A 10772-nucleotide genomic window follows, 5' to 3' on the forward strand; every position below is an offset into this window, starting at 1 on the left:
CGGGGTCAAACAAGAGGGTAACATTACTGAAACATAGATCGGGCTACTTAGTATATAATAGAGCATACAGATTTCAAGGAGGAAACGTATGAAGACGCAGACTTCCTCGTTATCAATATGTGTGGCATATCTTTCGTGTTAACGAAAGTAAATTCCCGCTTTACCTCTTCTTACGTGTCAAATGAAATGAATGCCATGAGGAATAGAATATTTGCGTCTCTTCTTGCTTCCACCCTTACCAACATATTTCTTCATTCTCGTGGTAATCATGACATTCTATGTGTATGCTGCAAAAGATTACAAGTGGACAAATTCGACATCGAGGTGCAAAGCGTTATATTCAGTTCGAATAAGCTTCCGGTGTATTTTTACTTCGTTTGTATTTTTAGATGATTATGAACGTTACGGAAAATTATCTCACATGCTTTATGTTGAATGAGAAACATTGAATGATCCGTTTTGCTTTCCCTACGTTGAAATGATATAATGTCGGCGTCAACAGCCTTCTTCCACGCCGGAAGCTGAAACTTGTATCATTCTGGATTAATGATAATTGAATGTCTCATATGTATACATAGCCCACAAGGCGACGTCAGAAACCATCAGGGGAGAACGCCGCATAAAAACCAAACGTGCGCGCGCGTCTCCACTCTGAAGAACCGTATCGGAGAATCACGGCAAGCATTTCGCTGAAGAGCTGCCTCGTCAGAGAGCCTAGAAATGGCAGCGTCGTAGCAAGTATTTGTCAACACTCTGATAGTGCATTTACTTCCGGGTGTAGGTCGGCGTTACCTCGCTAAATTCACTTGACATTCGTTTTCCACATCGAAGACTCGTACGATATAATCCACTGCAAGATGACACAATTAGAAAGTATATTTAATTTCTGGACTCCAAGAACGGCGTTCTTCACATAAGTAACACCTGTTTGTGTGTGCATTCGGGAGGACGACGGTGCAATCCCGCGCCCGGCCATCCTGATTTAGGTTTTCAATGATTTCCCTAAATCGCTTCAGGCAAATGCCGGGATGGTTCCTTAGGAAGGGCACGGCCGATTTCCTTCCCCATCCTTCCCTAATCCGAGCTTGTGCTCCGTCTCTAATGACATCGTTGTCGACGGGACGTTAAAACAGTAATCTCCACCTCCTCTGTTCGTGTGTTTAAGGTTGCGTTTTGAGGCTCAGGCAACATCGCAGTGACTATATTCCGCCTCTGGCCGCCAGTGTGTCGTTAGCTCAGAGGTTCCCTTGTGCGTTGCAGTGCTTGTACTATAAGACATAGCAGTTCGAATCACGGTAGAAGCCGCTGACTACAACCTTTTATTTTCCATTTTAATTAATGGAGTTGCAAACTGCTAGCAAAAATTTCTTATGCGAAATCTGAAGAATGCCTTTAAACATCAATCTTCGTCCGATTTCGACTTAGTAAATTAAGTTAATATCATGGATTTCTGCTTTGCAAATTCCAAGGTGCTTCACTGTAAAATAGGTCCTGAAAAGATTCAAACCGACTGTCAACGATATAAATTTGAGCTTTGTTCGTCATATACGTCTAACATGTCAGAAGGTTGTTTATGAAGTGCACATGTTCATTAATGTAGTTCCCTTCTTCTAAATTTTTGCAATAGCATTTAACTGTAGACGTTTTCTAACACCGGCGTTAGCAATTCCTTTCCGTTCTCTGAAACCTTCAAAACGACAAATTTTTCTGTTTTAAATCTGATGACCTTAACTATCACTTCCGATCAACAATAAATACTTCATGAACCTTACATGGAACTCCAAATGTGCAGTGTTCCTGTGCAGTGTGTAGGTTGCAAATATTATTCTGAGATGAAGAGGTTGGCACAGGAGATGAATTCGTGGCGAGCCGCATCAAACCACTCACAAGCCTGTTGACTGGGCAGTAGACGCGGTAGTCTCTAAAGACAGCATGAATACAGATAATGGCCCAAAAATTGCAATAGTCTGGGAGGATGAGAAGCCTGGTCTATTTTGTATTACAAGGACGGTAGCGCTGACCACAAAGAAGCGCATTACCAGACATATTGAAGTGGGTAGCGGCAAAATGTGCCACAGTTATTGTTGTCATTCTCATCCAGCATGCATCACTGCGTGCCCAACAACAATTATCACGACTGTACTGTATCAGAGTCCAAAATCTTACCCGTTCTCTAAGCACATTGCTGATCTTACATTTCAATACAATCTCGTACATTTTGAGTGTAGAATACACAATCGTATCTTCTACGCTTCGCCTTGGCATTACGTTATCGCCGATTAGGAAAAATGGGTGATAAGCAGAAATCATAATACTGTTGCTGAAAACTTATATTACAAGTACTTTTTTGATCCGTTATTTTGAGGTAGAAATGTAGGAAGAAGATTAAAGTTCAGGGAGAAGAAATAAAAACTTTGCTGTTCGCCGATAACATTGTACGAATGTCAGAGACGACAAAGAATCTGGCAGAACAGTGGAACAGAATAGATAGTGTCTTGAAAAGAAGTTATAGTATGATTGTCAAAAAAAGTAAAACAAGAGCAATGGAACGTAACAGAATTAAATCTCTGAAGCTGAGGAAATTAGACTAGGAAATGATATACTAGAAGTAGTAGATCAGTTTTTTTGTATCTAGAAAATAAAATAACTGATAATGTTCGAAGCAGAGATTATGAAGTGTGAACTGGCAGTAGCAAGAAAATCATTACTGAGGAATTTAATAAGATCGAATATAAATTTGATAGGAAGTCTTTTTCTGAAGGTATTTGTCTGGAGAGCTCTTTAAGACGAGTCGATACGTAAGTACCGATCCTAACCGTTAGGGTCATTCTCCTACCACACGTCACCTCTCGTTATCTTGTTGCTCAATTTTTAATGTATTTTTATATATCATCCGTAACCCCTATCCTAGTTCTATTTTTGTCTTATATCTATTTAATCTGATGCAGTCTGTCACATTGGCTTTTAGGCATTTTTGCCGAATACTCATGCTTGTATGCTATTATACACTGAAGAGCCAAAGAAACTGGTACACCTGCCTAATATCGTGTAGGGCCCTCGTCAACACGCTGAAGTGCCGCAACATTACATGGCATGGACTCGACTAATATCTGAAGTAGCGCTGAAGCGAATTGAAACCATGAGTTCTGCAGGGTTTTCCATAAATTCGTAAGAATACGAGGGGATGGAGATTCTTCTTAACAGCACGTTGCAAGACATCCCAGATATGTGCTCAATAATGATCATGTCTGGGGAGTTTTGTGGCAAATGGAAGTGTTTAAACTCAGAAGAGTGTTCCTGGCGCGACTCTGGCGCCACTCTGTAGCAATTATGGACTTGGGGGGTGTCGTATGATCCTGCTGGAATTACCCAAGTCCGTCGGAAGCACAATGGACTGGAATGGAAGCAGGTGATCAGACAGGATGCTTACGTGTCACCTGTCACAGTCGAATCTAAACGTATCAGGGGTCCCATATGACTCCAACTGCACACGTCCCACACCATTACAGAGCCTTTACAAGCTTGAATAGACCCCTGCTGACATGAAGGGGCCATGGATTCATGAGGTTGTCTCCATACCCGTACACGTCCATCCGCTCGCTACAATTTGAAGCGAGACTAGTCCATCCAGTCAACATGTTTCCTATCATCAACAGTTCTATTCGGTGTTGATGGGCCGAGGCATTGAAATCTGCAAGAATTTGCGGAAGAGTTGCACTTTTGTCACGTTGAACGATTCTCTTCAGTCGTCGTTGGTCCCGTTCTCTCAGGATCTTTTTCCGGCCGCAGCGATGTCGAAGATTTGATGTTTTACCGGATTCCTGACATTCACGGTACACTAGTGAAATGGTCGTACGGGAAAATCTCCACTTCATCGCTACCTCGGAGATGCTGTGTGCCGTCGCTGGTGCGCCGACTGTAACACCACATTCAAACTCACTTAAATTTTGATAACCTGCCATTGTTGTAGCAGTAACCGATCTAACAACTGCGCCGACCGCAGCGCCATATTGTGCCAGATTACATATTTGTATATTAGAATACGCATGCCCATACCAGTTTCTTTGGTGCTTCACTACACTATTCCTATATTTTTAGTTGTATTTTGTGTCGATTTTGTGAACCACGCTCATGTAAACGGAATGACCAGTCAGTCCCCGTTTCCCGCTCTTTTGCGGCGCCCGACCTCATTGGCTGCTACGTGAGTCGCTTCCGCTGCCGCGGTCAACTTGCTTCTAGGCCGACTACGCTAGTCACTTCCGTGTCGTGCTTTACAGGAGGGCGCTGCGGCTGCAGGCTCTACGCGTGAGTTATTTATTTATTTACATTATTATTGAGTTCATTTATATCCAGAACCATCTCCAAATGTTAACATCTTTGTTATAATCACATGCGTTTGTGTGACGTTACATCCGGTTACACATTTATGTTCCCTTCATTATGTGAGTAAATCAGTTTTCGCGATTGGAGCTTTCACCTTGGTATGTCAACCCCGTAGTACTTGTACGCAACAGCCTCTCTAGTAGCCCCTCCTCTTGTTCGCAGGTGGTGACACCTGAAGATGAGGCTTTATGCTGCGAAACTGGCCTTGCAGTTAATTAAGACATTACCGGCAACTGAAGCGGGTTTTTATTCTATATAGATAAAGCCAGTTGGCCTTATCGCGGCCAGAAGTGACAGTTATCTAGGCCGTAGACGGTATGAGGTGTTACAAAGAGAGCCGGCCGAGGTGGCCGAGCGGTTCTAGGCGCTACAGTCTGGAACCGCGCGACCGCTACGGTCGCAGGTTCGAATCTTGCCTCGGACACGGATGTGTGTGATGTCCTTAGGTTAGTTAGGTTGAAGTAGTTCTAAGTTCTAGGGGACTGATGACCTCCGAAACGCCGAAGCTGGCCGGTCGTTCGCGTGATACCGCCGTGAGCATCTATGGAAAGTGGTTGAAGAATGCTGAAACCACGAGTTGGCGACAAGAGGTTGGACGTTGGTACCTCATCGCTCTCTAAAGCAGGATCGGTGGCGATATGTAGCAGATCTGACGACGGCGTACAGCGCTGACGAAGGCACAAGTGATTTGGGGCACACCGTCCAGCACACACTGTTGAACACGGTGTTCCGCAGCAGAGGACCTCTACGTGTTTCCATCTTGAGCCAACAACATCGTCAGTTATGATTACAGTGGGCACTGTATCATCGAGACTGGACGTGGATCAGTAGAATCGTGTCGTATGGTCCGATGACTCCCGTTTCTTGTTAAACCGGGTCGATTGTCGTGTCCAGATACGTCATCATCCAAGAGAACGGCCGCTCGAAACAAGCAGACCGGTGGGAGCAGTATTATGGTAGGGGGGACGTTCACCCGGGCTTCTGTGGGACCTGCCTGTGGTAGTAATCAAAGGCACCAGGATAGCTGTGGACTACGGAAAGTTATTAGTGATCAGCTGTAACCCCTTGTACTTCATGCCTTCCCCAACATCGATGGCATCTTCCAGCGGAATAACTGCCCGTGTGCCGGCCGTTGTGACCGAGCGGTTCTAGGCTCTTCAGTCTGGAACCACGCGGCTGCTACGGTCGCAGGTTCGAATCCTGCCTCGGGCACGGATGTGTGTCATGTCCTTAGGTTAGTTAGGTTTAAGTAGTTCTAAGTCTAGGGGACTGATGACCTCAGATGTTAAGTCCCATAGTTCTTAGAGCCATTTGAACCATTTTCAACTACCCGTGTCACAAGACCAGAACCGTGCTGCAATGGTTTGAGGAGTATGGTAGTGAACTCACAATGATGTCTTGGCCATTAAATTCGGATTATCTGAATCTGATGAAACCCAATAGTGCTGCTATCGTATGCCAGATCCGTGCCCGCAAACCAACCGCCCGTAAATTACGGGAGTGTGTGACCTGTGCATAGACATGTGGTGCAACAAACCTCTGGGGACCTTCACGTTCTTGTCGAATCTATGGCACGCAGAATCACTGCTGAATTGCCTTCCAGAGGTGGGCCAACGCTTTTTAAGCAGGTGGTAATAATGTTTTGGCTTATTAGTGTAGGCGTATTTCTTTAAATATCACCGTGTCTAGTTGTTTAACATGACATATCGGTGTATTTGTTTTGAGTATCACACTGTGCCAATTGCTTAACGTTTAAAGTCTAAATTTTATGTCTACCTTCTTGAAAAGAGGATGAAAATCAATCACAATATCCAACAGATGTCAAATAGCAGTTGGAGGTGGTCATACTTTGGAGTGCTTACAAAAAAGAACGGTATGACGTAATTAATTTATATTAACTCAGCAACGGCCCAGCCACACACTGTAATATCAAAGTAGCTTAAGTTATAGTAGTTCAGTCACACACTGTAATAGGAAAGACTCTTATATTATAAATTATGTTAATGTCTACAGCCATTTTGTAGAACATGGCACGTCGCCATCAAATTATAGTATTAATTCTGCCATGTAGCAGTCACACATTGTAATTTCAAAATATTTTGTGTCGTAAATTATGGGAATAATAATCAACATTTTAAAGTAAGATAACAGTGCTTCTGATTATCGTATCACTACGGTGCACAGAACACAAATGATGCAACACACACAGTTGGAACAGTAACAAAAACGGTGAGGACCTTAAATCCTATTGGTCTGGAGCATTAGTCGTCAAACTACGACCCGCGGGCAGCATAGGCCTACAGCCCCAATTAAGTATTCGTGTGACCCGCAGTTCTCAGCCGTATATTATAATAATATGCATATAGCCAGTAACAGCCGAATCCAAAAACGTGAACTGACGTTATGGGTTTCTTTTCCTGCCCGGTGACAAACAAAAATACTTACAGAGAAATGAATGTTTTTACGATGTGCTTAATTTTGATTGACGTTGGTGAATTCGTCTAAGTGAAGTTTGCCCCTTACGTCAGGGGCAGAGGGATAAGTAGCGTGGCCTATGCGGGGTTAGAGGGTCACAACTCACTGGCGTGTGTGCCTCATATCGATCAGCTCTTATGGTGCAACTTTCGAAGAGAAGTAACATGGATTCATGAATGCGCGTTGAGGAGACAGTCATCTTCGAGTACGTTACGTATCTGCAGCAAGGAATATTAAATTAAATTAAGATCTTGTCTCATTTTGCATGTTGTTGTTGTTGTTGTGGTCTTCAGTCCTGAGACTGGTTTGATGCAGCTCTCCATGCTACTCTATCCTGTGCAAGTCTCTTCATCTCCCAGTACCTACCGCAGCCTACATCCTTCTGAATCTGCTTAGTCTATTCATCTCTTGGTCTCCCTCTACGATTTTTACCCTCCACGCTGCCCTCTAATACTAAACTGGTGATCCCTTGATGCCTCAGAACATGTCCAATCAACCGATCCCTTCTTCTAGTCAAGTTGTGCCACAAACTTCTCTTTTCCCCAATCCTATTCAATACTTCCTCATTAGTTATGTGATCTACCCATCTAATCTTTAGCATTCTTCTGTAGCACCACATTTCGAAAGCTTCTATTCTCTTCTTGTCGCCGGCCGGTGTGGCCGTGCGGTTCTAGGCGCTTCAGTCTGGAACCGCGTGACCGCTACGGTCGCAGGTTCGAATCCTGCCTCGGGCATGGATGTGTGTGATGTCCTTAGGTTAGTTAGGTTTAAGTAGTTCTAAGTTCTAGGGGACTGATGACCACAGATGTTAGGTCCCATAGTGCTCAGAGTCATTTGAACCATCTCTTCTTGTCCAAACTATTTATCGTCCATGTTTCACTTCCATACATGGCTACACTCCATACAAATACTTTCAGAAACGACTTCCTGACACTTAAATCTATACTCGATGTTAACAAATTTCTCTTCTTCAGAAATGCTTTCCTTGCCATTGCCAGTCTACATTTTATATCCTCTCTACTTCGACCATCATCAGTTATTTTGCTCTCTAAATAGCAAAACTCCTTTACTACTTTAAGTGTCTTATTTCCTAATCTAATTCCCTCAGCATCACCCGACTTAATTCGACTACATTCAATTATCCTCGTTTTGCTTTTGTTGATGTTCATCTTATATCCTCCTTTCAAGACACTGTCCATTCCGTTCAACTGCTCTTCCAAGTCCTTTGCTGTCTCTGACAGAATTACAATGTCATCGGCGAACCTCAAAGTTTTTATTTCTTCTCCATGGATTTTAGTACCTACTCCGAATTTTTCTTATGTTTCCTTCACTGCTTGCTCAATATAGAGATTGAATAACATCGGGGAGAGGCTACAACCCTGTCTCACTCCCTTCCCAACCACTGCTTCCCTTTCATGTCCCTCGACTCTTATAACTGCCATCTGGTTTCTGTACAAATTGTAACTAGCTTTTAGCTCCCTGTATTTTACCCCTGCCACCTTCAGAATTTGAAAGAGAGTATTCCAGTCAACATTGTCAAAAGCTTTCTCTAAGTCTACAAATGCTAGAAACGTAGGTTTGCCTTTTCTTAATCTAGCTTCTAAGATAAGTCGTAGGGTCAGTATTGCCTCACGTGTTCCGATATTTCTACGGAATCCAAACTGATCTTCCCCGAGGTCGGCTTCTACCAGTTTTTCCATTCGTCTGTATAGAATTCGTGCTAGTATTTTGCAGCCGTGACTTATTAAACTGATAGTTCGGTAATTTTCACATCTGTCAACACCTGCTTTCTTTGGTATTGGAATTATTATATTCTTCTTGAAGTCTGAGGGTATTTCGCCTGTCTCATACATCTTGCTCACCAGATGGTAGAGTTTTGTCAGGACCGGCTCTACCAAGGCTGTCAGTAGTTCTAATGGAATGTTGTCTACTCCCGGAGCTTTGTTGCGACTCAGGTCTTTCAGTGCTCTGTCAAACTCTTCACGCAGTATCATATCTCCCATTTCATCTTCATCTATATCCTCTTCCACTCATTTTGCATAGTGCTCTGAAATATAAATACAGTTAATATTACTAACACTTTGATTGCCATTCCTGCCAATTGATAAGGCGCAAAAATTTCGCTAGGCTGCAGATCTCAACAGGTGACGGGGTAAAATTTTTCCCGCATCTAAATACTAAATGATATTCACCGACGGGATCGCTCGGTATTCATTGTGCTAAAGGGACATGCAGTTTCTAAAACAGATATTTGCTGAAGGGAGTCAAGCTGCTCGTTTAGTACGTAAAGAAACGAAAGAAATGGCTTCACGTTGTCTTACGGACGATGAAATTTCGGGTGAACTGAAGCAAGATTCTATTGACAATGACGGTGATGATGACGATATCGTCGATTCAGACGGTGATCCTGAGTCTGTGCAGGAAGAACTGTGTTGAACTTCAATCGAGTGTTCCTGGTTTTGACATCGTAAAACGTTAGTTGACGCGTTGCATTCTTTGCTGATGTTTCTTCACTGTCTGAACAATGAAACACATTTTTTATTTGTTATAGCCAAACAGGAAAGCCTCCAAAGAAAGACACTACATACCAGAGGAGCGAGTGCAAAATAGCCATTAAAAAAATCATCTTGTGACTGGAATCCAAGAAGACACGGGATCGAATCCTGGCCGTATAATCTACGCTTCACTTCTCAACGATGTGAGTAGTTGGCAGGAACGCACGTGGCGCGGATTCCACTTTAAACTTTTGGTCCCCTTTCCCTTGTTAGTTACCTGTGGTAAATTAGGGACACGCAGATCGCCATAGCGGCGTCAAATTTATTGACTTGCTCCCAGCCACTGAACAATTATTATTAGGTATGTAAGGCGAGGAAACTGGAAGAAGTTATTTTCGAACTAATACTTATCTCTTGTTGGGATGTGGGAATGTAATCGCCCAATCGTATTGAAGAGACAAGTGACGTCTCTGAGGTAACTGCGAAAGTGTGAATATCAAGAATGTCAAAAAGTGGGGAGTTTAAGGCAAATACTAGAACAGAGAATGAGTCATTTTAGACCCCAGTACTGGGTATTCCTACATTCACTACAGAACTGGACACAATTTTCGGTGCTGCAACTGTCATATTGCTGATTTCCATCACTGCAAGCCTCAAAGAAAACATGGTATGTATCTGATTAGCGAGAAGCCTCCGTAGCATTTTGCTTCCAAATTTTTTTTGGGGTCATCAGTCTTCTGACTGCTTTGATGCCGACCGCTATGAATTCCTCTCCTCAGCCATCCATTTCATCTCAGAGTAGCTCCTGCAGCCTACGCTTTCAATTATTTGCTGGATGAATTTCAATACCTCTCTTCTACTGATTCACCCTCTACAGCTCCCTCTATTAGTACCATGGAAGTTATTCCCTGATGTCTTGGCAGATGTTCTATAATCTCGTCCCTCCTTCTCGTTAGTGTTTCCCACGTATTCCGTGGAGAACCTCGTCATTCCTTAACTTAACAGTCCACTTAATTTTCAATGTTCTTCAATAGTACTACATCTCAAAATCTTCGATTCTCCACTGTTCTGGTTTTCCCACAATCTACGTTTCACTACCGTACAACGTTGTACATACATTCTTAGAAATTTCTTCCTCAAATTAAGGTCCAGAGTTGATACCAATAGACTGCCATTGGGCAACAATGCCCTTCTCACAAGTGCTTGCCTGCTTTTTCCGTCCTCTTTGCTCCGTCCGTCATGCGTTATTTTACTGCTTCGGTAGGAGACTTCCTTAATTTCATCTACTTCGTGTTCCCCAATTCTGATGTGAAGTTTCTCACTGTTCTCATTTCTGCTACTTCTTATTACTTTCGTATTTCTTTGATTTGCTCTCCATCCATATTCTTTACGCATTAGATTGTTCTTACTATTCAGAAA

This window comes from Schistocerca nitens, chromosome 2 (assembly GCF_023898315.1).
Source record: "Schistocerca nitens isolate TAMUIC-IGC-003100 chromosome 2, iqSchNite1.1, whole genome shotgun sequence".
NCBI lineage: Eukaryota > Metazoa > Arthropoda > Insecta > Orthoptera > Acrididae > Schistocerca > Schistocerca nitens.